At 35.1% G+C, this 6,490-nt stretch overlaps 1 pseudogene across 1 annotated transcript; it reads right to left on the bottom strand.

Annotated features, from left to right (window-relative positions):
• Positions 1–1,762: 1,762 nt before the first annotated feature.
• Positions 1,763–3,303, bottom strand: LOC143547109 (transcription factor bHLH148 pseudogene; annotated as a pseudogene). Its single transcript, XR_013137720.1, has 3 exons — positions 3,114–3,303; positions 2,706–2,756; positions 1,763–2,672 (listed from the first exon to the last, which is right to left on the bottom strand). The product of XR_013137720.1 is annotated as a transcription factor bHLH148 pseudogene (transcript).
• Between the last annotated feature and the right edge of the window lie 3,187 nt (positions 3,304–6,490).

Below are 6,490 nucleotides of genomic sequence, written 5' to 3'. Positions count from 1 at the left end.
GCAACTACTCACATCTCCAAACCTAATTCAGTTTAAACAACGTTCAAATCACACACACCAACCTAAATCCGAAATTACATATGTGTAATTATTAATTTCATTTTAGAGATTGGGAAGTTGGGGCATAAAGCTCCATCTTTATTTCATTATCGTTAGAGGGGCCTTTGTGATAACGATGGTTTAAGCCTTTAAGGTGACAATGGTGTAGGATTATATCACTAGTGCTTTCAATGATATGAAAATTAAAATGATTTTTATATAAAAGTAACTTTTTGGTAAAAAGGAATTAATGATAATAACAACAAAATAATACAATATGCTTCTTACTCAAATTAATCGATCAAACTGATTACTAATACAAAGATTAAAGTAAAAATATTGTAAAAAATAAAGAAAATTCAAAACTTGGGTTAACACGTTTAACCCATCTTCAACAATGTGTTGATGTAACTAGCCAACTTGGTAACAAGGGTGGATAAGGCGTGAGACTTGAGCAGATAGCCTAGATGCTAGTGGATGGTGACAATAAATTTTCACATGTACTAAACTGCTATATGCTATGATAACCATATTTCTGCTTCCAAATATGCTTCTAAATGTTAGGAAATAGTTCTACCTTTTGTTGCATATACATGGATACTTGTCTAATTTTTCTTAATAACAAACTCATTTACCCTTAAATCTACACTTATTTGTTCACAGCAAGACTCAACACCATTTAAGAGATACACCTTGATACCATTAGCATACATGTCTATATTATTAGAAAAATAGATAGAAACTACACCTCCAACCAACGATGTGGTTCCACTAACAATTTTGTGTGTATGTATAATTGTTATAACCATTTATAGAAAGAAAAGAAAGATAGAGAAAAGAGGCACATGGTAATAAAGACCCATGAATACCACTACCCATATCTCTGACTATGGAAACTTGGATTCACAGAACATACATTAATGTTTTACTATCTATTCTTTGCTAAAAAACACCATCTGCAACTCCAACTACCTTCCAAAACACAAAACAAAACAACTTTGTTTTGCCAGTAATTCCATTAATATCTCTATGTTTATAATCAGTCCTTCAATAATAACAACTTTTAAATGATTGGAATTCAACATCAATTTCTTTCCATTCAATAATATACTATAGCTACATCTAACCAATATTCCTCATTAACTTCAAAAGTATTGATCAAAGATAACATGAAATACGAGCGTATAGTACGATACCCAATAGCCATCAGGCGTTTGGTTGGTCGTCAGGGGGTTTTCCCTTAGAGGTTTCCCCGTGTGGTGGTCATGGGTTCGAAACTCTGGAGCGCCATAATAATGGATGATTGAAAGTATGTCTTAGGACTCGAACTCGGGTATTGGTGAATGTTAGGTCTAATGACTTATCGTGGAGCCAAAATGCCATTAAAAAAAGTACGGTAACCAATAGAAAATCACAAGTAACCATGCAAACGCTACAGTTGAAACAAATACAGGTGAAATTAATCATGCAAGGCATACTAATTGAAGAGGAGAAAACAATGACAGTTACCTAATAATCACGCTACAGTTTACAATTAGTGTAATAATTATTACGCTCGTTTTAAATCTGCGCAGCGTTGTAACTATTACACTAGTTGTGCCATCACGTCTTTTTTTTCCCTCACTTCACACGTTTTACATACCTACTACATCTGATCCAAACACTACAAGTGTTTATATGATTCTCATATTTATCTATTTCTGTTCATAATAAACTTATCATATAACAAAACAACATATAAATTCCTTGATAATAATGAGATTTGGATGGCTAAATTCTATACTTCCAACCAAAAAATAATAATAACAACAAATAAAAGAGAGAGGGAAAATGTATTTTAACAGTGACATAGACAGTAAAAAAGTAACAAAGACAGTAAAAATTAAAAAAATAGAAACACAAAGAGTGTATCAATATCACGAGCGCGGTAGAGGCTGACCCAAATTACCCAATCCAGACCCAGACCCGGAAGTCGACCCGCCAGACAGAAGCTCAACAAGAGCAGCCATGGCTTTAACCTGCATCTCAAGAGCCGGTATATAATCAATAGTCTCTTCCAACACAACCGGCAGCGGCTGTTTTCGACAACCCGGTACTAACCCACCAAGCACACGAGACTTTCGTTGCACCGCGGGTAAGTTCTTCGTCTGCAACCGCAGTATACTCACTCTCGGTTTCTTCAACCGGCTGTTCCCGGTTGCAGTAGCAACCAATCCCCTTTGTCTTCTGTTATTCTTCGATAACTTAATCTTAAGTTTATTCTTTAATATCGCTCGGCTCCACCGCGTGCGCCCTTTGGCTGTTACGGCTAGTATCCGGTCAGCCGCCTCACGGACGTCTCGTTTCTTATTTCCGGACGTTTGGCGGACGTGACGGATGGCTTGTAACAGCTTTGAGCTGTAGATGTTTTGTTGACATTCTGATTTCCAAGGCGTAATTGGATTGTTATTATCGTTGCATGAATTATTATTGTTGTTACCGATTGATTGCGTTTGAATCTTCTTCCGTTTTCGCCGTTTTGATATGTCACGTGCTCCGTCTGTGGTGTTTGTTACCGGATTTGTAACCGCCATAACAGAAAACCGTTACGGAATTTGTTATTCAGATCGGATTGATTATTACGGATTTTGTTATTCAGATCGAATTGATTATTACGGATTTTGTTAATCTAGATGACTGATGACGACGACGACGACGATGCTAATAATAATAAGTTCCTGTATAGATTCAAAGGAACTTGTCAGAAACAAAAGTTTTCGGTATCAACAAATTCGTATTCCGTAATATTATCCGAATCAAATATTAACGAAATCGGAAAAATTCAACGATCCCTGTCCGATGATGTTTTAATCGGTTTTAAGGAGCAAGACGGTATTCCTGGTGTCATATGACACCTTAACACGTCGTAAGTAAGACACCTTCCACAGGTGTAAGGTGTGTTACGACAGTGCTGGATACCTTATCACACCGTAAGATGTGATAAGGTGTCCGGTTCACAATCAAAATCAATATCAAACCAATAATCAACCAGCAAAACAATCAAAATAGAATTAAAAGAACAGATTGATTATTACCTGTGAGCGGAATTGGAATTGGAATTGGAAAGGATGGATTATGAATAATAATGTATGAATGTATGATTAATTGGATTGGAGGAGAGAGAGAGGAAGGGGTGGTGGGATATAAAGGAAATGAAGGAATCACATGGAAGCACGCCTTGGACAGGTCTTTAAAATTAAAAACAAAATTTGTAAATATAAATATAAATATAAATATAAATATTATAGTTGAAGCCCTCCCTCCCACGTTCATTGCTTTACGGAATGGGGCCCCCAGCTTTTGTTTCTTTATATTTTGGTAGTGGTGGCATGGGCCCACCTCATTACCCATTAGGTCGCCTAAACCTCGTGCTCTTCCTACGTTACTTGCCCCGCCCAAACCACCAACATCTTTATTATTATACAACACAAATACATACAATGATAATAATTATTGAAATAACTTATATTGCAGATGATGATATGTTTAATGGAAAAGATATTGTTTTAGTGACTGTAATTGTGTGGAGTTCTTGATTTCAAGTGTGTTGGAATTTTGAGATTCGATAAGTTAGGAATATAATTGTTGAGCGTGTGAAAGATGGTGACATTTAGATGAATAGGATTTTGGTCATGTCATTGTTTGTAGGTGAAACTAAGGGAGGTTTAAATGGTATGTTGATCCTATCACTTGCAAAAGTTTCTATCGTCCGCTTCTTGTAATGTGACCCCCCTAAGTTATTATGTGTATGAATGTATGATAGCTGATTGTATTATAGTTTAAACATGTAACTGAAATCTATAGTAAAATCTAGATGTAAAGGTTTTGTTCATGAAGAGGGTGTTTATAGATAAATTTTGTTGTCTTATGTACTATCATTTAAACATAAAGTATACATAGCTTTTTTTTTTGATGGGATTACTCCATAAATTAATTAACTTTGAAAGTTGTTCCGTTTAGGTCACTGATAAAAACTTTTGTTTCAATTATGTCATCGAACTTTCATTTGTGTTCCAATCCTAGATATTTTACCTGAATAGCAGATAATCTAGTTTTTTTTTTAATTTTTCAATGTTTTTACTTTGCATAATAACTTTTAAAGGTTGCGAAAATTAGTAAAAATGCGAAGTATAATTTTAAAATTCCGAAAATTTGCAAAAATATTCGGAAAATTGCAAAAATTGAAAAAAAATGCAAAATGTTCAATTTTTTTTTGGGAAAATTGCAATAAATTATAATCCTTTTAGTTATAGAGGTGGCCAATGGGTTTGGTTGGGTCGAAACGGGTCACTTATAAAAATGGTTGTTTTGGTTCGGGTCGGAACGGGTTAGGGTCAACAGGTTCGGGTTAGAACGAGTCAAGGTCGGAACGGGTCAAAACGGGTTTCGGAGTTTTTTTTAGACCAACGAATCAGCGCGTTTTCAACACGTTACAGCTTGTGTTAACAGCAAAAGCTCGTTTAAGCGATTTTTTTAGTTCTTTTAAGCACTTAACAGCTCGTTTAAGTGATTTTTTGGTTTGTTTCAGCACCTAACAGCTCGTTTAAGCGATTTTTCAGTTCGTTTCAGCACATAACAGCTCATTTAAGCGAATTTTTAGTTCGTTTCAGCACCTAACAGCTCATTTAAGCGATTTTTCAGTTCGTTTAAGCACATAACAGCTCGTTTAAGCGATTTTTCAGTTCGTTTCAGCACGTAACAGCTTGTTTAAGCGATTTTTCAGTTCGTTTCAGCACCTAACAGCTCGTTTAAGCGATTTTTCACCTAATCGCTTAAACGAGCTGTTAGGCGCTGATACGAACTGAAAAATCGCTTAAACGAGCTGTTAGGTGTTGAAACGAACTGAAAAATCGCTTAAACGAGCTGTTACGTACTGAAACTGACTTGAAAAATCGCTTAAACGAGCTGTTACGTGCTGAAACGAACTGAAAAAATTGCTTAAATGAGCTTTTGCTGTTAAAACGAGCTGTAACGTGTTGAAAACGCGCTGATTCGTTGGTCAAAAAAAAAACTGACCCAAAACTCGTTTTGACCCGTTCCGACCTTGACCCGTTTTAACCCGAACCTGTTGACCCTAACCCGTTCCGACCTTGACCCGTTCTAACCCGAATCTGTTGACCTTAACCCGTTCCAACGTGAACCAAAACAACCCTTTTTATGTGACCCGTTTCTATCCTAACCCGTTCCGACCCATGACCCGTTTCGACCCAACCCAACCCATTTGCCACCTTTATAACTAAAAGGATTGTAATTTATTGCAAATTTCAAAAAAAAATTGAACATTTTTGCATTTTATCTTCAATTTTTGCAATTTTTCCGAACTTTTTTTTGCAAATTTTCGAAATTTTAAAATTATATTTCGCATTTTTACTAATTTTCGCAACCTTTAAAAGTAATTATGCAAAGTAAAAACATTGGAAAAAAAACTAGATTACCTGCTATTCAGGTAAAATATCTAGAATTAGAACAAAAATAAAATATCAATGACCTGATTGGAATACAAGTTTTTATCAGTGACTTATTGAAACAACTTTTATAGTTGGTTACTATTTTGTAGAGTAATCCTTTTTTTTATGTATGTTTTTTCTTAACATTGTAATAGGTCTCATACTATTGGTTAGTACATAGTTAGCTTTCATATGAACTTTGGGGAGTATGGTACTATCGTAGATGCTTGTGGGTTTGTTTTTGCAAGTTTTTAAAATGGTGTCCATTCGATTTTTGATATTTTGGTGAGTTGATAAGCTAGGAAAATAATTTTCAAAGCATGCTAAAAAGTGAAAGATGGTGACATTTAGGTAAACAGGATTTTGGACTTGTCATTGTTTATAGCTGAAACTAAAAGGAGGTCTAGATGGTATGTTGATCCCATCACTTGCATAAGTTTGGTATGTTGATCCCATCACTTGCATAAGTTTGCATATGACGTTGTACGTTTCTTGTAATTCGACAACCCCCCCCCCCCCCCCCCCACCCCCACCACCACACACACACACCAGTTATCGCTCATATGATAGTTGATTTTATTATAGTTTGAATAAATATAAAGGAAATCTATCATAAAACATAGATGTAAAGTTCTTGTTCCCCGCGAGAATGTTTACATATACATTTTGTTTTCTTATGTATTATCACTTATACATGTAGTCATAGTAGTTTTCTAATGATTACCATTTATTCTATTATTATATATGTAATAACTTTGTATCAAATCTCATTCAACATTTAATTTTACTTTGTCTAATAACTTCTTTGCAGAGTTCAAGATATATATGGGCATACAAAGATATGGTCACATAATGTGATTTTGCTCAGACTAAAGATACAAGCTCTAATCGTCCTAAAAACTAAAGACAAAAATTGCAGCCTTATTCAAAGCAGAAATTGCACAACATGGATATCTACTCGATGT

The sequence above is a fragment of the Bidens hawaiensis genome, unplaced genomic scaffold (genome assembly GCF_021521415.1).
Source record: "Bidens hawaiensis isolate Kalapana, Puna unplaced genomic scaffold, B.hawaiensis_p1.1 tig00014618_1, whole genome shotgun sequence".
NCBI classification, from domain to species: domain Eukaryota; kingdom Viridiplantae; phylum Streptophyta; class Magnoliopsida; order Asterales; family Asteraceae; genus Bidens; species Bidens hawaiensis.
This window is presented reverse-complemented; position numbering and strand designations above follow the sequence as displayed.